Source organism: Pongo abelii, chromosome 18 (genome assembly GCF_028885655.2).
Source record: "Pongo abelii isolate AG06213 chromosome 18, NHGRI_mPonAbe1-v2.0_pri, whole genome shotgun sequence".
NCBI classification, from domain to species: domain Eukaryota; kingdom Metazoa; phylum Chordata; class Mammalia; order Primates; family Hominidae; genus Pongo; species Pongo abelii.
Window position 1 is genome coordinate 84561159 of NC_072003.2, and position 21574 is coordinate 84582732.

A 21574-nucleotide genomic window follows, 5' to 3' on the forward strand; every position below is an offset into this window, starting at 1 on the left:
CTTGTGTCTGGGGGTTCTGGATATTTCATGTCGATGGGATCCGTGTGTGGCCTTGTGTCTGGCTTCTGTCTCCCGGCATATGTTGTCAAGGGCTATCATTCCTTTTCATGGCCAAATAATGCTCCATGTTGCGGACACATCGTATTTTGTTTATCCGTTCACCTGCTGATGCGTGCCAGGTGGTTGTTTCCAACTTTTTAATTCCCATTATAAAGATAAGGAAACTGGCCAGGTGCAGTGGCTCACGCCTGTAATCCCAGCACTTCGGGAGGCCAAGGCGGGTGGATCACCTGAGGTCGGGAGTTTGAGACCAGTCTGGCCAACACGGCGAAACCCCGTCTCTACTAAAAATACAAAAAATCAGCTGAGCGTGGTGGTGTGAGCCTGTAATCCCAGCTACTTAGGGGGCTGAGGCATGAGAATCACTTGAACCTGGGAGGCGAAGGTTGCAGTGAGCTGGGATCGCGCCACTGTGCTCCAGCCTGGGCGACAGAGTGAGACTCTGTCTCTAAATAAGTAAATAAATGTAAACTGAGGCTAAACCAGCTCCACTCAGGGTCAACACCTGCCCTGTGACCCAGCAGTTCCACTTTTAGGTATTTATCTAGGAGAAATGAGAACACATGTCCACACAAAGACCTGTGCACAAATGTTCACAGCATCTTTCTCTGTAACAACTTCGAGCTGGCAACGGTCCAAATATCCATCCACAGGAGCTGGGTAAACAAACCGTGGTGTCATCCTGGAGTGGGACGCTCCTCATCAGGAAAGAGGAAAGAATGACCCACGCATGCAGCAGCTTGGAAGAGTCCCAAAAACAAGATGCCAATGAAGGAAGCCAGGCATGGGACTGCAACTGTGAGCTGTGACTCTGTGTGACTCCACTGGTACGAAATTCCAGGAAAGGCAAAAATATGGGACAGAGTATCCAGAAGTGGCATTCAGGGACTGGAGTGGGAACTGGCAGGGAAGGGGGAAATGTATTGATTATTTCGATTGCAGTGGTGGGGATGAGGGTGGATACCTGTGCCAAACTCACTTAAAACGGATGTATTTTATTGTATAAATTATGCCTCAATGAAATCCATTCATAAAAAGAAGCTGAGCCTGGGCGCAGTGGCGCACACCTGTAATCCCAGCACTTTGGGAGGCCGAGGCGGGTCGACCACGAGGTCAGGAGTTCGAGACCAGCCTGGCCAACATGGTGAAACCCCGTCTCTTCTAAAAATACAAACATTAGCTGGGTGCAGTGGCAGGTGCCTGCAATCCCAGCTACTCCGGAAGGCTGAGACAGAAGAATCGCTTGAACCAGGGAGATGGAGATTGCAGTGAGCCGAGCCGAGATGGTGCCATTGCACTCCAGCCTGGTGACAGAGCAAGACTCTGTCTCAAAAAAAAAAAAAAAACACCCAGGAAGCTGAGTTTCCCAGCCCTCCATGCTCACTGTTCTCCGTGCCTCCCATGCTCAGCCCCAGCTCTCTGGGCTGTGTAGCCTGGGATTCCCTTTATTTCTCTTGGTGCCTGAGTGCAGCACTTTGAGTCCCGCCAGTGCTGGGCACGAAGTAACTTCGCCGGGAAACCTGGCAGCTGCTGACCGAGCTCTGTCATCTCCCTGGACGGGGGCAGAGCCGTGTCTGGAAGGAGCTCTGTTTAGAACCCAAGCCACAGCCCACATGGCTAATGGTGCCCTCACTGGGACTAGAAGCCAGGTCCCCATTGGACCTGCACCTGGCCCTGACTCTTCAGGCTGGCAGTGTAAACGCCTCCAGTCCTGGAGTCCACACCGCTGGGCCAAGGCAGCCTGGCAGCCCCTCTGAGGCCAAGCAGGGGCCATGTCCTGGTTATCAACCTTCCTCCCACAGCTCTGCAGCCACCCCAAGCCCCAAGGTTGGCCACCACCTCCATCTACCTCACAGATGAGGGAAACTGAGGCTCAGAGAGGTGAAGACCCTTGCCCTGGGTCTCGCAGCATGCGGGTGGCAGTCCCAGGATGCACACACAGGTCGTGGGTCCAAGCGTGTCCACTGGTGGGCTTCCTCACCACACAGAGCCTCGCCCTGAGCGAATCTGGATCAAAACGTAAGACACTGATGCTAGGATGTGTAGCCCTGGGAGCAGAAAGCCGGGGGCTGAGAGCTGGAGGCTGAGAGCTGGGGACTGCTGGGCCCTGGGGACAGCTAAGCTCTGGGTCACGGCTGGCAGGATGGCCCCGGAGGCTATTCCTGCTGCTCCCCAAGAAGCAGCCAAGGTGGGGTCACAAGGGCTGCAGGTGTGCACAGGGCCTGTGAGGGCTGGGGGCTCTGTGGGGGATACTGGGATCACTTTGTGTGTGTCTGTGTGTATAGCTGCATGTGTGTGCCTCTGTCTGTGTCTGTGTGTGTCTCTCTTTGGGTGTCTCTGTGTCTGACTCTATGTGTGCGTCTGTCTCTTTGCATGCCTGTTTCTGTATCTCTGTGTGCCTCTGACACACTCTGTCTCTGTCTTTGTGTCTCTGTATTTCTCAGTGTCTCTCTGTATCCCTGTCTGTCTTTCTGTGCCCCTCTGTGTGTCTCTCTGTCTCTGTATCCCTGTCTCTGTATCTGTCTCTTGGCATCCTCTATGTGTGTGACTCTCTGTCTCTGTATCTCGTTCTGTTTCTCTGCTCCCCGCTCTGTGTGTGTCTCTCTGCATCTCTATCTCCCTCCATCTCTGTGCATGGTCAGGTTCACAGCGTCCTTCTCCTGCCTCTGGGCTCCTGAGTGGCAGGGTGAGAAGAAAGCCCCTCTCCGGGCAGATGGAATGAGGGGACAGGCCAGCCCTGACTCGGTGGCTCCTTCTCAGGCTGCTCTGGCGCCTCCGGGCAGCAGGAGGAGGCATTCAGGCCTTTCCCGGGACAAGGCCTACCCCGCTCTTGCCCAGGCAGCAGGCAGCAGGCAGCGGCTGGCTCCATGCCTTCCAGCCTTCAGGATGAATTCCTTCCTCCTGGGAGAGGCCCCTGTCTCCTATCCCTGAGGCGCGCTGCCAGCTCTGCGTGCCCCCGGGTTCTGCAGGAGTCCAGGGAACCTCTGGCTGGGAAGAGGCCTGGGCCCCATCTCCTTCAGTGGCCTGCCAAGCCCCACCCTCCCAGCCACCCTCAGAAATCGCCCCCGCCCTCCTCTCCCCGGCCGGTCTGTGTTTCTTGGCCCCAGTTGAGATGAGTCGCTGGGGAGCCCCTGACAGCTCTGCGGGTGGCAGCCCCCCGCAGGACCCAGGAAGTCAGAGTCCCCAGGGCAGCCAGGCCTGAGCTGGCCTCGAAGCCACCAGCCCACTCAGAACAACCCTCTGTAGGGCTCGTCAGAAACACAAACAGCCCAGCGGGACAAACACGCTTGGAGTTGGCCACCCTGGGGCCACAGCCCAGCTGCCCCTGTCAGTGACAGGATGTCTGCAAGTTCAAGGCCATCATCTCCAGGTGGAGGTAAGAGCCCAGCCCACCTGGATAGCAGGAAGGCTGAGGTCACAGACAGGGCCCCATGCCCGGCACAGGTGTCTTCAACAACGTGAGTGCATGGTGCCCACTGGCCACCTCCACGTGAGCTGCGGGAATGCTCACTCCTCAACGGCAGTGCTCTGAGAAACACGCGCACAACGTTCTTCCAGCTGATACTCGGAAAACTCAACATATATTGCTGAGCTACTGGGTGTCCCAGGTTCTGCAGGTGCCGAGAGTCCATCATGGTGGGCAGCTCCCACCCTGGAACCCCGCAAGGAAGTGACTCTCCCAGTGGATGCTTAGGCTGGTGTAAGGGAGATGCATGGTGGCAGGAGGAGAGGCTGGGTTCTCCCCACAGGCATCAGGCAGGGCTGGCTGCCTGGAGGAGGGGGCCTGTTAGGGTGCAGGCCTTGTGTGGTGGGTAGCACAGGATGGAACATGCTGTACCCGAGGCTCCTGCCTGGCCCCCTGGGCTCCCTTTCCTGCCCCTGATGGTCCAGAAGCTGCGTGTGTCTCCCCAGCCTCAGCCTGAGGCCTGGCACCAGGTGTCGAACACCAGAGTCCTGGCAGCGGGAGGATGACAGCTGGGCCCCACCCCAGGGGACAGGCTCCAACACGTTCCCTGCAGGGCAGAGGCAGATTCAGGGAGGAGGGGGATAAGGGGTGGGGATGGACGGCTGGGGATCAGACTGACCAGGTCCGAGTCTGGGCTTGTCCTGGATGCACTGACAAATAACTCACCACGTCTATTTCCTCACTGCAAAACGCTGGTGGGTGGGCACGGGGGCTCATGCCTGTAATCCCAGCACTCTGGGAGGCTGAGGTGGGAGGATCACTTGAGCCCAGGAGTTCGAGACCAGCCTGGGCAACATGGTGAAACCCTGTCATTACAAAAAAATACAAAAATCAGCCAGCTGTGGTGGCACATGTCTGCAGTCGCAGCTACTAGGGGAGGCTGAGCTGGGAGAATCACCTGAGCCAGGGAAGTCGAGGCTGCAATGAGCTATGATTGCACCACTGCACTCCAGCCTGGGTGACACAGCAAGACCCTATAACAACAACAACAACAACAACAACAACAACAGCTATTGATGTTGATGGCGACTGCTCAAGGTTGTGTAAAAAAATTAAAAGCACGTGACGCTGAGGTTGAATAAAAGGACTTTCTCATCAGACATCCGTGACATGGCCAAGCGTGCTAGCTCCAAGAGGTCAGTGCTATTATTATTATTCCTGTTTTACACATGAGGAAGCAGAGGCTCAGGGCGCAGCGAACATTCTCTCAGGTCGTCAGCAGCAGAGCTGGGAAGCTCGTGCATTAAGTTTAGATGTCTGTATAGACAGCTCCTCTTCTTGCTGGATTTATAGGCTACCCCTCCTTTCTGCAGAGGGCAGGGAGCTCATTCAATAAACAAAATCAATGAATGAATCAATGAACGGTTGCGCTGTGTGACCCCGGGCAAGCCTCCTCACTTCTCTGGGCCCGCATTTCCATTTGTCGGGTTAAGCCTGGGAGCGTTCAGCTCTAGAAAGCTTTTCAAACCAAAGTCCAGGAGCCCAGAGAAGCAAAAGGCAGCCTGGGGCCCCAGCAGGGGGACTTTCCAAGGTCCCTGGTCATTTTTAGCCTCCCTCCCTGGGGACAAGTGACCCACACTCTGTCCTCAGGCCTGGCCGCTCTCGGCAAGTTCTTTTTCTGGCTGTATGAACTCAGGCCGCGTGCATAGCCAAAGTTAAACTCAAGAGGGCTGGACACGTGGCTTGGGCGGGGAGCCGGGGCAGATGGCAGGCCACCTGTGGAAGGGATGGCTGTGAGCTGGCAACCCCCACCAGAGGCACCTCCACCGCCCCCCTCCTCCTGCCTGCCTGCTGGCCTCACTTACTCCGTGTTCTGCACTGAGCCCCGGCAGTGCAGGTGAGCCCCGGCTGGACAGGTGACGAGGGGACAAACATCTTCTGCAGCATCCATGGCAGGGGCTCTCACAGAGAAGGGACCAACTGAGGCTGGACAGGTGACGAGGGGACAAACATCCTCTTCAAAACCTGATTTGCAAAGGCTCAGGGAAGAGAAAGCAGAGAGCCCCAGCAGACCAAGGGAAAGGGGCCTGATCACCCCTCAGAGGAGACCCCAAGTGGGGCCATGGGTAGGGGCTGACCCCCACGTCCCCTGACACCCCATCCCACCACTGTCCCTTGAAGGTCCCACCAAATCTGTCTCTTGAAGGTGTCACTTACCAAATCTTTGGGCATTTAAAGACTTTTAAACTCCTATTTTTGTTGCTGTTTTTCTGAGAAAGGGTCTCGCTCTGCTGCCCAGGCTGGAGTGCAGTGACGAGATCGTGGCTCACTGCAGCCTCAGCCTCCCTGGCTCAAGTGATTCTCCCTCCTCAGCCTCCCGAGTAACTGGAACCACAGGTGTGCAACACCCTGCTGGCTAATTTTCTAATTTTTCTTTTGTAGAGATGGGGTCTCACTATGCTGATCAGGTTGGTCTCGAACTCCTGGCCTTAAGTGATCTTCCCGCCTTGGCCTCCCAAAGTGCTGGGATTACAGGTGTGAGCCAATGTGCCTTACCTAAAACTCCTGTTGTTAAAAATAAATCAGATGAGTAATATACATTCATGGTCCAAGGTGGAGGTTTTTGAAAATATCCACAGGCAAAAAGAGAAAAACCACCATCTATATTCCCAGGTAAATACACCTACTATCAGTCTTTCAGTCTTTTTTTCTATGAAGACATATATAATTTTTTAAAATCTTCCTTCTATTTAACAATATAAGGTTAACCTCCTTCCAGGTCAATACCTAGGTAGCCAGATCACGATTTTTTTTTCATAGCATCACCTGGGTGCCCACTTATTTATTTATGTATGTATTTATTTATTTATTTTGAGACAGAGTTTTACTCTTGTTGCCCAGGCTGGAGTACAATGGCGTGATCTCTGCTCACTGCAACCTCCGCCTCCCAGGCTCAAGTGATTCTCCTGCCTCAGCCTCCTGAGTAGCTGGGATTACAGGCATGCGCCACCACACCCAACTAATTTTTGTATTTTTAGTAAAGATGGGGTTTCACTGTGTTGGCCAGGCTGGTCTCGAACTCCTGACCTCAGGTGATCCACCTGCCTCGGCCTCCCAAAGTGCTGGGATTACAGGCGGGAGCCACCAGGCCCGGTTTGGATGCCCACATCTTTATATAGGGCTCAGTCCCTTACCTGCAGTTCTAAAATCACAAGTGCTCAAAAAAACCAAGTTTTTGTGTCACTCATTTGGCTGCAAAAAACTGACCTGAGGCTCATCGGAGCCTCTACTTGCTGCACTCTGCATGAATATTCATGTATTTTGCTACAGAAATATAATGGTTGTTGATTAAGGGAATTGCCTCAGCCCCGCTGGGGTGTCATGTAAGATTTGGCATTGGTACCATTTTATAGTTCTAACGCTACAGAATATGCTGAGTTCTGGAACTCCTCTGGTGTGATGGAGGTGCATTTGATTTTAACCACGTGGACAGATGTGTTCAGGGCTGACATTTGCTGGATCTTTGCTGGTGTTTCGCTCATGTATTGAATTCAAACATGGAGAGAATTTGTTCTAGCTCACATAAAGACATTGAGGCTCAGGGAGGTTCCACTCATGAGAGACAGGCCAGGACTGGGCCTAGATCTCTGGATGCCAAGCCCAAGCTCAAGCTGTTAGACCTTCCTGCTCCTTCCCCTTCTTGGGGGATGCTGTTTGAGATGTCTCTAATGTTATTATTTTTCAAACTTTAGTCCACGGACCTCAGAATCCCCGCATGTTCATTAAAACCAATGCAGGCTGGGCACCGTGGCTCACGCCTGTAATCCTAGCACTCTGAGAGGCTGAGGTGGGTGGATCACCTGAGGTCAGGAGTTTGAGATCAGCCTGGTCAACATGGTGAAACCCGGTCTCTACTAAAAATACAAAAACTAGCCCAGCATAGTGGCAGGCACCTGTAGTCCCAGCTACTCGGGAGGCTGAGGCAGGAGAATCTCTTGAACCCAGGAGACAGAGGCTGCAGTGAGCCGAGATCACGCCAGTGCATGCCAGTCTGGGTGACAGAACAAGACTCCATCTCAAAAACAAACACACACACAACAACAACAACAAAAAAAAACAAAAAATCAATGCAGACTTTGAGGCCCCAGTCTGGCCTCCTGACCTAGATCGCTGGGGAGCCACAGGCATCAGCTTTTTAATAGGCTCACCGTGATTCTGCGTCCTTTTTAGTTTGAGATTCTCTGTCCGGGGTCCCAGGACTGGGGTGAAGGGAAATGTTGTTCCAACTTCTTCTGGACTTGAACTTAGGGGCTCCAGGATCTCACTTTTTGCCTCTACCCCCTGCTGCCAGGAGCATGTCAACCTTAACTGTCACCCTGGGAGCCCCGTGTCTCTGGGGCAGCCACAGGGCTGTCAGGCATGTCCTGTTGGCCAAAAAGCCATGGCTGGGAGTGGCCTCTCAAAGCAAAGTCATTAATCTTGGTTAATGCAAGGGAATTGCACCTCAGTTCAGATATTACCTTCCCTGCCCACTGCCTTCTCAGAGCCTGACCTTTCTGCATATTTTGCGGAACACAGCACGAAGTTCCCACGTGAGCACTGACATTCCCTGGCCCTCTGCTGCTCCACAAAGGGCAGTTGTGCTTTTTATCTTAAATCAGTCTGCCTGTCTTCTCTCCCTGCCTTTTTTTCCAGGAGTAAATCCTTCCTTCCTCCCATCCATATACGCACCAACCCATCTTAATCCATCCATCTGTTCTCTTTCCATCCATCCATCCATCCTTTCTCCATCCATCCATCCACCCATTCACCCATTCATCCATCTATCCATTTACCCACCAAACCTTCTATCCCAAACTCATCCAACTATCCACCCATCATTTATTCACCCACCCACCAAACCATCCGTCCACCAACCAATCCATTTATCAATCCATTCATCCTTCATTTCTCTCGCCTTCCATCCATCCATCTACCTATCCAGCCACCCACCCAGCCATCATCTATTCATCCATATATCCATCCATCCACCCATATTCATTCACCCACTCACCAAACCATCCATCAATCCATCCATCCTTCATTTCTCTTTCCTTCCATCCATCCGTGCTTCCATCTGTCTACCCATCCACCCACCCAACCATCATCCATTCACCCATCTATCCACCCATCCATCCTGGTGCCCAAGAGAGGTGCCCATAAATCTAGTCGAATGAGTGAATGATGAGTCTCTCCAAGCAATTTATTTAGTAACCTTATGAGAAAGGGAAAAAGATTCCCCTGGAGCAAGTGGCTTTGGTGGAACGCGTCCCTCCCAGCTCTCCTCATTCATTCATTTGCCCATTATTCAGCACATGTTTATTGAGTGCCCCCTAAGTGGCAGACATCAACTCGGTTCTGGTGCTGGAGATACACAGTTGAGCAAAAACAGATGCCTGGGCCTCGCCCTCATGAAACTTACAAATGTGAGGGGGGACAGATGTTAGCCAAGTAGCCACGCTCATGAAGCCATAATTACTAACAGCAATTACAAGCGGTGCCCACACAGTGCCCAGAAAGAAAAGAAATCACGCAGAATGTCACAGAGGTTTCCGGGCCAGGCCCCGGGGCCAGGGAGGACTCCTGCGAGATCTGGATGGTCATGCAGAGGCCAACGCTGGTCAAGGAAAAGGGCACCTGAACCAGGTGAGTCAAGAGAGGAATCCAACAAAGAGAACGGGCTGCAAAAGTGGTGAAGAAGCTGCAAGAGCAAGCAGGGAAGTGAGGCTGACTCGTGACGAAGAACAGCAGGAAGCTGCTGTCACCCCTGGGCAGGACAGGGCAGGAGGATGGAGTTACTAGAGCTGCTGCCGGAACCACAGAGATCTGGCCACTTGCAGAGACACTGCCCAAGCAGAGAGAGAGAGAGAGAGAAAGAGAAAGAGAGAGGGAGTGAGAGGAGGGCTTCTCCCTCCCTTGGCCCTCCAGTCTCCCTCAAGTGCCTCTCAAGGACTGTCCCTAATGGGAAGTCAGAGGCAAGGAAGCCTGGGAAATGTAGTTTGCAGGGTCAGCCTGCAGAGCAGAAGGGTGAGGAATGGGGTATGCCTGGGACAGACAGGAATTCATCAGGCACAGAGGGGAGGGGCGCAATTTCCAGGCAACGGAAGCAGCACGTACAAGGACCCTGTGGTGAAATGTGCCTGGTGCCTCTTGGGAAGGCCAAGGCACCAGGAGGGTGCAGGATCCCGAGAGGCCTCAGGGTCTCCTGGAGACCTGGGCAGGGCCAGCAAACAGGGATTCTGACCTTTAACCCGAGAGCTCTGAACCCTGAGAAGAATTTTAAGCAAGAGGGAGACCACAACCAGACTCGCGCTTTTGAAAAGACCGTGCTGGCTGCTGGGTGGAGAACAGACGGACGGGGGCCCCCAGAGGGGAAGCAGGTTGGAGGTTGGGGCTGCCCCGCCAAGCCCCTCTCCCAGCTCCCCAGCTTCCAGCTCAGGCCAGGGACCTCCGATTGTCCCCACCCTCTGGTCTCAGACCCCCATGGCAGGAGGGGAGCTCCAGCTTCTCCTAAGGAGACTCCCACTTTCTTGATCATCTGCTTCCCCCTTTTAGATGGCAGTCCCGGCTCCACCCCCCGATGAGGCCCCGGCTCGGCCCACACCACCCTGCCCATCTCCTTACCCTCCGCTAAGCCCCCGCAGCGGCCCACACCCTGGGCTGCAGTGCCAGCCACCGCGGCACCTGTCCATGGCTGTTTTCCACTGCTCCAGCAGCTCAGCTTTCAGCTCTGATAAATATTAATGGCCACGTAGGGTCGAGGGGGGCCCCACGGAGAGATAGTCTTTCTGGAAGGCACATCAGGGTGCCCAGTCACAGTCGCAACGGGACACCCGGGCCTGACTCCCAGCCTCCTCGCCTGCCCCCACCCCATCCCACTGGGCGCCGAGCCTGGGAGCCCCACAATCAGACTTTCTCTGGTTTTCTCTTAAAGCCAGAGCTCAACTTCCCTTGAGTGAAACCTCGGGCTTCCAAGGAAGAAATGGAGTCAGGAAGAAGTTCTTGAATGACTGACTGAGGGCCCCTTGGCCTCATAACCACAAATCACCCTTTTCCAAAGGGGTAAAAGGAGCTTTCGGCTGGGAGTCAGGAATGCCGAGTTCTAGCTGGACTTTGTGTGACCTTGGTCAAGTCAGGGCTGCCCCAGGCCTTGGACTCTCAAATTAAGGGGGTGGGCTGGAGCGCATCCAATGCCTCAACTCTCTTTAAAAATTCAGGCTTCAGAAGGCAGGCACTTCTGGAAGGTGGGAGCCATTTCAGGGAGCCGGGTGGGGGGTGCTGGTGGTGGGGAGATGAACCTTTGAGCAGCGTTTACTGTGTTTGAGGCCCTGTGGCATTTGATCTCTTCACAAGGGGGTGTCACGGGCATGGTTATTGCGCCACACCCACATGGAGTAAGGAAATGTGGCTCACAAGTTCAGCCACTTACCAGGGGCCACACTGATAATAAATGGCAGGGTTGAATTTCCATCTAGATTTTGAAATCTAGAGCAAAGTAGTGCAGTACTCAGTGTGGTCTCTGGAGCCAGACAGCCCGGGGTTGAAATCCCAGCTCTGTCTGTTAGAAGCTATGTGATCCTGGCCAAATAGCTTAGCCTCTCTGTGCTTCTGTTTCCTCATCTATAAAGTGTAAATCATACTTGTGCACCCACCTCATCGGGCACTGAAAGGCTGAAATGGGATGACGCGTGCAGATTTAGCTCAGCTAGCTAAGGGCTCGGGATTGCTGTATTGATGAAGTCTCACTCGAAGATACATGTGCTTGCCACTGTGTCGTCCTGCTGCTTGTTCGCTTGGACTCTGCACAGTATATATAAATATATATATATATATTTTTTGAGACAGAGTTTCGCTCTCTCACCCAGGCTGTAGTGCAGCGGCGCGATCTCAGCTCACTGCAAGCTCCGCCTCCCGGGTTCATGCCATTCTCTTGCCTCAGCCTCCCGAGTAGCTGGGACTACAGGTGCCCGCCACCACGCCTGGCTAATTTTTTGTATTTTTAGTAGAGACGGGGTTTCACCGTGTTAGCCAGGATAGTCTCAATCTCCTGACCTCGTGATCCACCCGCCTCGGCCTCCCAAAGTGCTGGGATTAGTAGGCGTGAGCCACCGCGCCTGGCCGGACTCTGCACAGTATTTGAACCCAGAAGTCCCCCCAGAAGAAACGCACATTGAAACCAGGCCCGGTGGAGTCAGGACCCAAAATCACAGGCGATTGATCTCGGGGACTGTAAGCCACTGTTCCTGGTGAGCGCTGTCCTTCAGACAGCTGGAATGTTCTAAATCATTCTAAGACCCAGGCAGATTGGAATTTAAAAATGTATTTCCCCTTTTAGAGTGAGCCATGCCTAAGTATTTCTGGCCTGTGAAAGGAACACAGTTTCAGAGCCAGGGCAGAAAAACCATGTGTGCTCACAAAACCCAACCCAAATCTTGGCCATCAAGACCGTTTCCTCTGCAGCTTGTCCGGACTTCATTGCAGCTGCTCTGGAAGGCAGGGGGTGCCCAGTAAGAAGCCGCCCAGGGGGTCGGGCTGGTGGGTGGGCAGCTGAGGGGAGGAGTCAGGAAGGGCTGAGTCTGGGAACCAGGGAGCCTTGGGAATTCCATAGGCCTATGAATGTGATTTAAAACATCTCAGTATGCATTAAAGTCAAATATACACTGACCCCATGGTTAGCAATTTGACTCCTAGGTATTTACTCAACAGAAATGCATTATGTATTTTTGCTTTTAGAGGTTTCTTTGGAGGCAGCTTCTCTGTCACCCAGGCTGGAATGCAGTGGCGTGATCATAGCTCACTGCAGCCTTGAACTCCTGGGCTCAAGCAGTCTTCCTGCCTCAGTCACCCCAGTACCTGGGATTACAGGCATTCGCCACCATGACCAGCTAATTTTTTTGTTTTTGAGATGGAGTCTCGCTCTGTTGCCCAGGCTGGAGTGCAGCGGCTGCGATCTCCGCTCACTGCAACCTCCGCCTCCTGGGTTCAAGCAATTCTCTGCCTCAGCCTCCCAAGTAGCTGGGATTACAGGTGCTCACCACCACACCCAGCTAATTTTTGTATTTTTAGTAGAGACGGGGTTTCACCGTCTTGGCTAGGCTGGTCTTGAACTCCTGACCTAGTAATCCATCCACCTCAGCCTCCCAAAGTGCTGGGATTACAGGCATGAGCCACTGAGCCCAGCCTGACCAGTTAATTTTTAAATTTGTCTGCAGAAATGAGGTCTCACTATATTGTCCAGGCTGGTCTCAAACTCCTGGGCTCAAGCCATCCTCCCGCCTCAACCTCCCAAAGTGCTGAGATTACAGATCCGAGCCACCACACCCAGGCTGCATTTTGTGTTTTCAGCCAAAGACATAAAATAGAATGTTCAGAAAAACACTAATCACCTAAGTCCCAAATGCAAACTCCCCAAAAGCTCACCAATGGCAGAATGGATGAACAAATGACGGAATATTTATCCATAGACTACCATACAGCAATCAAAAAGAACAACGTACTGCTTCAGGAAAAAACAGAGAAGAATTTCACAGATCTAACGCAGAGCAAAAAGCCAGACCCGAAGGATACATATGATACACTTCCACTTAGCGAAGGTACAAAAACAGCCTGTGCAGACATGGGCTACAACGTGAAGGTCTGAAAGCATTATGCTCGGTGAAAGAAGCCAGTCACAAAAGACTACATGTTGTATGATCCCATTTATACGAACTGTCCAGAACACGCAAATCCACAGAGACACAAAGTAGATTAATGATTGCCAGGGAGGGGGTGGGGGTGCGCTGGAGGTGTTGAGGGTGAGAACTAAAGGGTATGAGGTTTCTTTTGGGGGTGATGAAAATGTCCTAAAATGGATTGTGGTGATGGTTGGAAACTCTGTAAATATACTAAAAGCCATTGAACTGTACACTTTAAATGGGTGGATTGTGTGGTATTTGAATTGTATCTTAATAAAGCTGCTAAAAAATAAAACGTTCTTGGTGTTAGAAGTCAAGATGCCTGCAGTCCTGGCTCAAGTCGTTACCCTTGCGGGTAGGTGAGGGTCTGGAAGCAGGTACACGGGGGCCTTCCGGGAGTCTGGACATGCCTTCTTTCTGGGTGCTGGTTACACAGATATGTTCAGTTTGTGAAAATTCAGCTTGCTGTACACGTATGAAGATGCACACTTTTCTGTACGGAGGCGACACTTCAGTGTAAAAAGGTTTTTAAAAAATGACACCCCAGTGTAGCGTCAGACACATGCCTGAGTCCCACCTCACGTCCCCATTCGTGAGTCCAGCAACGACCCACCAGCCGCATAAATCAGAGGCCAGGGAAGTCGAGCTGGCAGCTGGGTTTGGAACATGCTTCGGTGACTCAGAGCAGCAGCTGGAAATAATCTGCTGCTGTTGACTTCACCGCCCTCCTGTTAGGCAGCTCGGGGGACCTGCCGCGGCCCACTGAGTATTCCAGTGCCAGAGAGCTGGGGAAACCTGTCCTGAAGTTGGCGGCCGCTGATGAAGCCATAGGCAGGACTCGAAGGCCTGCAGCGAGGCTCGACCATTAGCCTCCCTGGCAGGACCCCTTGAGGGACAAGGAGGCCTCTAGTAGGAAGGATCTGGGAAGGCGGCCCAACAGGCCAGGAGCTGAGCACACAGCAGGGTGGATGAGAGAGAGGCCCTCTGGCCAGACCGGGTCTCAGTCCAGCTTTAACACTTCCCAGCTCTGACACTGGGGACATGGATTTGCTGTTCCAAGCCTCAGTGTCCTTGTCTGTAAAAGAGTGTAATCGTGCTTACTTTTTAGGCTGTTGAGAGAGCCAAATGGGATAATAATATGACTATCAGCTCTGAACACAGTACCTGACTTCTAGTTAAACATCAGCTATTGTCATTGCAGGATGCACGCTGATTAGTACTGAGCACTGACTGCATGCCGGGTGCCTTCATGGCACTTCTCAGTTGCTCGCTGGTTAGTATTGAGCACCGACTGCATGCCGGGTGCCCTCATGGCACTTCTCGGTTGCACGCTGGTTAGTATTGGGCGCCAACTGCATGGCAGGTGCCCTCATGGCACTTCTTGGTTGCACGCTGGTTAGTATTGGGCGCCGACTGCATGGCGGGTGCCCTCATGGCACTTCTCGGTTGCTCGCTGGTTAGTATTGGGCGCCGACTGCATGCCGGGCACTTCTCGGTTGCACGCTGGTTAGTATTGAGCACCAACTGCATGCCGGGTGCCCTCATGGCACTTCTCGGTTGCACGCTGGTTAGTATTGGGCGCCGACTGCATGCCGGGCACTTCTCGGTTGCACGCTGGTTAGTATTGAGCACCAACTGCATGCCGGGTGCCCTCATGGCACTTCTCGGTTGCATGCTGGTTAGTACTGAGCGCCAACTGCATGCCGGGTGCCCTCATGGCACCTCTCGGTTGCTCTGGCTTCTGTCTCCCTTTGCTTGTGCCCCCACCCTGCCCACTGTGCCCCACCAAGAAACCTCCGTGGCTGGGAAGCTTGGGGACAAATCACATAAATGGCTGCTGTGAATTTCATGCTGCAAATCAGGGGTGTGTTGAGATGCCGGCGGCAAGGGAGTCTTTGAGTCCACTCCAGATTTATGTGAGTGTTTGTCCCATCATCCCCAGTGGCAGGTCAGCTCCGGCGATCATTTATCAAAAGGGTTTTATGAGGCCCTGAAGTTCACGGCAATATCCTTGGATTTCAACATGGTGAGGGCTGGGGTGGGGGATGATGTCTCCTGGAGGGGGAGACTGGGCTGTTCTCTGCTGGATTCTTTTTCAGGCTTAGGGGAGCAAGGCGAGGTTTTAGAGCACCCGATTCTGCTCTGTGAATCTGTAGCCCGTGCTCTGACACTTAATTGTGTAATGCAAACCGTCATTGTTTAAAAAGGCACTTTGCAGTTTACAGAATGTTTCTGCCTAGGTTGTCTCAGGCCCCCGAGATAGAAAATGGCCCACCCACTTCCATGCTCAGAAACTCCTGTATTTAAAAAGGCAACAAAGCTGGGCGCGGTGGCTCATGTCTATAATTCCAGCACTTTGGGAGGCCAAGGCGGGTGGATCACTTGAGGTCAGGAGTTCAAGACCAGCCTGGCCAACATGGTGAAACTCTGTCTCTACTAAAAATACACAAATTAGCTGGGTGTGGTGACGTGTCCTTGTAGTCCCAGCTACTTGGGAGGCTGAGGCAGGAGAATTGCTTGAATCTGGGAGGCGGAGATTGTGATGAGCTGGGATTGCACCACTGCACTCCAGCCTGGGTGACAGTGAGGCTCCATCTCAAAAATAAATAAATAAATAAAAATAAAATAAAAAATGAAAAGGCAACAAGGTGCTAAGACAGGGCTGCAAAACATGCTGTATGTGTCTAATGTTTAACAAATTAGCACAATAAATGCATAGAAAGTGCAACAAAATTTCATCAGCCCCAAAGCTGGCAACTTATCCTGATTCCAAGAATGGTGCCCTTGGGGAAATCCCTGCTTCTTGGAGCCTCAGTTTCTCTATCTTTAAAATGGATGTGATGGCTCCATGTACTGCTGTGTCACACGAGTGCATGGAGGTGAACCGGTTCATAAGCCCAAGGCCTCCACAAATCCCAGGGATGTTTCGTTGTTAACAGTTACATTCTTGCCCTCTGAGAAGGAGGATATATTTTTGCCAGTGGCCTGCCATGTTTGAAGCTCTTTCTGAGGATAGCAGAGAAGGGCTTGCTTCATTCTTAGGCAACAAGAATAAAAAAAAAAAAGAAAAAGAAAAAAAGAGAGAAAAAAGAAAGAAGAAAAAATAGGGCAGTCAGATAATAAATTTTGTTTTTCTGGTCCCCAGTGAGCCAAAGGCCAAACACAGCACACGTTGTCTCTGAAAAGAGGAGGATGGACCAGCCTAAGAAGGTAAATGGGTCCTGGGCGGGATGCCAAAGGCGCAGGCACAGTTTAGAGGAAGGAGGAAAAGGGCAAAAGGCCCAGTGAGAAGGGAAGTCGGGTTGCAGGGTTGGGAAAAGCCAGGGGCACATGACAGAGTTTAATCTTGATTGCTGGCACTCGAGAGGAATAAAAGATGGCGCAGTAGAAGCTGGCCAGGCAGCTGGATGATTCTGGAACTTGGAAGGCATAATGAGTGAGGTTTTGGATAGAGTCTAGCGGTGTCCCTGGTTCAAGCACTGATTGGTCCCCAACCACGTCCATATCCTTGTGAAACTGTGGGGCAAGGCAAGGCAAGCCAGCTCAGGCTCTGCCCCAGTGGGAGAGGCAGGCACAGAGAGAGAGATACAAAACAACGTGTGGTTAAGCGTTTGGAGGCTGGAAATGAGTTCTCCTGGGTGGGATGAGGGCAGATTCCTGCGGTTTCTAGGCTAAGACGAACCTACAGGTAGCTGCAAATCTGAGTTGTGCCCAGGTGTTCCACGCTGACGGCCTCCTTGTCTCCTGCAGAATCCAGGTGGGCATTTTTTACCTGCTCCCAATGCAAGGTCTCTCTGTGAGCATCTGTCAATGCTTTTAAAGTCCTACAATCGAAAGATGAAGAGCCGGGCTGTGCAGTGTGTGGTCTGGAGGGAGCCTGGCACCCTCTCTCCAGCTGCAGGGTGAGGTGTAGGGCTTAGAGGGAAGCCAGGAGATGGCTCTGCTGGGGATGGTCAGGCTGTGGCCTCAGCAGCTCTTGGCAGGGATGTTCGGATGGCTTAGTCCTGTTTGAGCCTTTTGCCCATTTCCATTAGAAACAGGGACTTCAAGTCTACTTTGGTGCATAAAGTTCATGCCAATGCACCCTGACATTTCTTCTCATCTCCTGGCACAAACTTGGCCTGTTTTGTATCCAGACAGGCACGTTTGAGGGCCTGTTTCCTTTGGCGTGAAACTGGGGACACATGTGAGGAGAGGGGGGACCAGATCCTAGGCTGTTCCTGTCCTGGCATCGCAGGATTGAAGAGAAAGTGAATCTCACTAGCCAGCAAAGCAGAGGGTTTCAGAGGCATGCGGCCGGGGTGCCAGTCCCAACTCCACCACGCTGTGTGACCCTGGGCCTGTGACTTCCCTCCCCTATGCCCCAGTCTCCTCACCCCTAAACTTGCGGGTACAGCACAACCTACCTCGTGGGCTTCTGGGAAAGATTTGATGAGTTGGCACCTGCAAAGCATAGGTCCTGGTGTGCAGTTCACACTGAATGGGTGTGCTGTGTGTTTAATGTCTACACATGCTGTGTGTGTTTATACCACTGTTATTCTGCATCCCAGTGCAATGTACTTTACCAGCATTGGCTCAGTTCACCCTCCCTGCACACTGTCAAGTAGGCTCTGCTTTACAGATGGGGAAACTGAGGCTCAGAGAGGTAAACGAGCAAGCCAAAAGCCACACAGCTAGTAAATGGTTGTGTGATGTCAGTCTGCTGTGTCAAGCTGTGGCAGTGGCCCTGCCCCCATGTCATCCCCCCAGAGAAGCAGCCATCATCACCAGCCTCCTCCTCTGATCTGTGTTCACCCTGCTTCCTGGCTCCCAAGACATGTTCCAGGGGACTTTCCTGAGCCATTGGGTCATTGAAGAGAAGAAAAACATCCCGCTGGATGCCTCCCACTCCCACTCCTGGCCCGCTTGTCATGCACACGCAGGTACACACAGGTACACACATGGAAACACACATGGAAACACACACACATGGAAACACACACACAGAAACACACTCACAGAAACACACACACAGAAACACACACACACAGAAACACACACAGAAACACACACAAACACACAGGTGAACTCCATGTACACACACACATAATCTAACAAATGCAGAATCATGCACACACAGGCACACACACAGAAACACACAGGTGAACTCATACACACATGCTCACATACAGGGTGCACGTACATATATAACTATGCACATGTACACACACATAATCTAACAAATGCAGAATCATGCACACACAGGCACACACACAGAAACACACAGGTGAACTCATACACACATGCTCACATACAGGGTGCACGTACATATATAACTATGACATGTACACACACACATAATCTAACAAATGCAGAATCATGCACACACAGGCACACACACAGAAACACATAGGTGAACTCATACACACATGCTCACATACAGGGTGCACACACATATATAACTATGCACATGTACACACACACATAATCTAACAAATGCAGAATCATGCACACACAGGCACACACACAGAAACACGCAGGTGAACTCATACACACACATGCTCACATACAGGGTGCACGTACATATATAACTATGCACATGTGCACACACACATATAATCTAACAAATGCAGAATCATGCACATTCAGATACGCACACACTCACACCTGCATATGTATGGTGCAATACCTCCTGGAGGATTCTGGCTCAGCCAAGAAAACCCTACCTCTCTCTTTTGGTCTGGTTGGCCCCGTGATCCTTCTCCCTCAGACTCTGTGTGACCTCAACACAGTGGCCCTCCCTGCTGCCCTGCAGTGCGCCCTGCAGTGTGGACAGGCGGCAGGAGAACCTCTTCAACCACTGGAAAGAGGAAGGGGCAACACACATACACGGTCACCTACAGCATGCCAGAGCCCATGCCTGCGCCCAAATCCCTATTTATTTAACAACCCCCATTGTACAGAGCAGAAAACCGAGGGGTCGTGTGCTAAGAAGTCCACCCAAGGCTCACACAGCTGGCAAGGGACAGAACAGGATTGAGACCCAGGTGTGTGGGACCAAGGAACTGAGCCAGGCCCCAGACCTCCAGTGAGCAAGACAGACCTGGCTCTTGCCCTTGAGAGGGAGTACCCAGGATTCCGGGGCGGGGCAGACAGGAGCAGTGGATGGAACAATCAATAAAATCAATGGCAAACTCCTGCGCTGGGGAGCTGGGATGAGGAGAAGCGCAGAACAGCACCTGCTCTAGAGAGGAAAGGGAGGCCTCTGAGGATGACACTGCGGCCATGGCCATACAGATGAGCCCAAGACGCATTTGAGGCAGAAGGGACAGCACATGCCCAGCCCTAAGGAACCCATGTTTAACTCACCCGCTGACCTGCATGTCTCCAGCCGGGCAGTGTCTTACTAGCAACCTCTCGGTCTGTGTGGAACTTAATAGTCCCTCTTTAACTGTGCAAGGATGCAATTCAACAGACATTGCCCTTTAAACTTTTCCTAATCAGCCCTCCTCCTCTCTCCAGGTATTAAAGATGCCAGGAGCCAAGAAGCCCCCGGCCCCGCTCCCAACATTCCTTCGGGGCCGTTTTGCTGACACAGCATTCCTCTCGGCCAGGGTGAAGGCCCAAAGTCCCAACCAATGATGATTTCCTGTTAACCCTTGGACTAAGGGTTGAGCCCTGGAATATCCCCCAGGGATTCCGGAGGCCTTCTTCTTGCATTTGTTTACAATGCATGGCCCTCTTCCTTGCCAAGAGGAAGCCCAGTTTTATTTACATTTCAGTGTCCCAGAGGGTGGAGGGGACCACCGGGCACCTTTGTCCCCAGGCTGATTCTGGGCTGCTGCTTGCAAATGAGGAAGCTGTAAACTGCCCAGAAGTCAGAGACTCATAGAATTTTGAAGCTGGAAGGGGTGCCATTTCACAGATGGGGAATGAGAGGTCTGGAGATGCCTAGATTGGACCAGGGCCTGAGCCAGATCATCCGGGAGGACCCAGGGATCCTGGCCTTGTCCTGCCATGGACCGTCCCCATCAGCAGACTGGTGACGTGGACCAGACGTTTGCCTCGCACGGCTACTCGCCCTGGTGGTCAAGAGTAGGGCCTGGAGCCCGACGTCCTGGGTCTGAATTCTGCTTGGCCCCTTTGGATGAAAACTTAACACTCAATGCCACTTCTTTCCTGTATGTGAAATGGGGCTGATCACCACAGTTAACTCTAAGCGCCTCGCACCGCATGTCCCTCTGCTTGTTAAATAAATACAATGTATCTCTACACATGTACAATAAAGACACGGAAACAGTTAACCCTGCTGCAGCTCCTGTTGAAGAGAATGAAATCAGGACCCAGAGAGGTTGAGTCACTGGCCTTGGGACACACAGGCCCCTTTCCACCTCTGCTGGTGACCCAGTGACCCCTGTCGATGGTGGGAAGGGGCAGAGCAGGCCCCAGACTGTCCGCAGGATGATGCATTCACTAACGGGTTCTAGGAGACGGAGACGGCTCCTCTTTTCTCTCTCCAAAATTAGAACGCGGGGCCCTGAATGGTATCCCCAACTCAGGCCTGTTCGGGACTGTAAATGGCTTTCTCGCTTGGTCCCCCCTTTTGAGGGGGTCGGACAACCCTGAACGAACCCGGCAGGGTGCCTGCATCTAGGCTGGGGCTGCCCTTACTGCAGCCCTGGGGTGGGGGGTTCCTCCGCCTCCAGGGGCGCCCGCAGCGTCCTTACCTGGCTCCTCCCGCGTCCTGATTGACCTTTACTTAAAGACCAGCTCCAGCCGCTGATGGGTTTCGGCGGGTCCCCCAGGAGACCCTTCAGACGGCTAGAGCCGGGCGCGCTGCAGAGAGCCCCTAATTGGGGCAATGAATCATCGCGCGCGGCTCCGGCTGGACACAAAATAGATAGAGGAGCCGGCCGCTATTGTGCGCAGTTTGGGACGCGGGGGGAGGCGGCTGCGGGCGGGAGGGAGGCAGGCTTGGAGGAGGAGGGCGGGGGGAGGGAGCGCGCGGGGAGGGATTCCCCCGCCCGCCGCGCGCCCGCCCTCCGCCCCTCCCCGCCCCTCCCGCCCGCCGCCGCCCCGCCCCCTCCTCCCCAATTAAATGACCCCACGCCTTGGCAGGCGCCGGAGCTCGCACATGCGGCTGCCGCTCCAGCCGCCCGGGCCCCGCCGCCGCCGCCGCAGCCGCCGCCGCCGCTGCGTTCCGGGCGCGCTCGCCGCGGCGCCGCCTCGGCCCGCGCCGCCGCCGGGGGGGGCTCGGCAGGCCCGGGGGGGCGCCGCTGCGAGGGGCCGTGCGCCCGCGCCCGCGCCGGCCGCCCGCCGCCAAACTTTGCGGCGCGCACACATGCTCCAAGTTGGGCGCGGCGGCGGCGGCGCGGGCGGGAGCTGAGGGCTGCCCGGGGCGCGCGGGGGCCCGGGC

At 53.4% G+C, this 21574-nt stretch overlaps 1 long non-coding RNA gene across 1 annotated transcript; it reads right to left on the minus strand.

The window, feature by feature from the left end:
• Positions 1-296: 296 nt before the first annotated feature.
• LOC129050859 (uncharacterized) lies at positions 297-21085 on the minus strand. The gene is made up of 3 exons (XR_008514724.2): positions 20886-21085; positions 1910-2067; positions 297-960 (listed from the first exon to the last, which is right to left on the minus strand). It is a non-coding gene; the product is annotated as an uncharacterized LOC129050859 (long non-coding RNA).
• Positions 21086-21574: the final 489 nt, after the last annotated feature.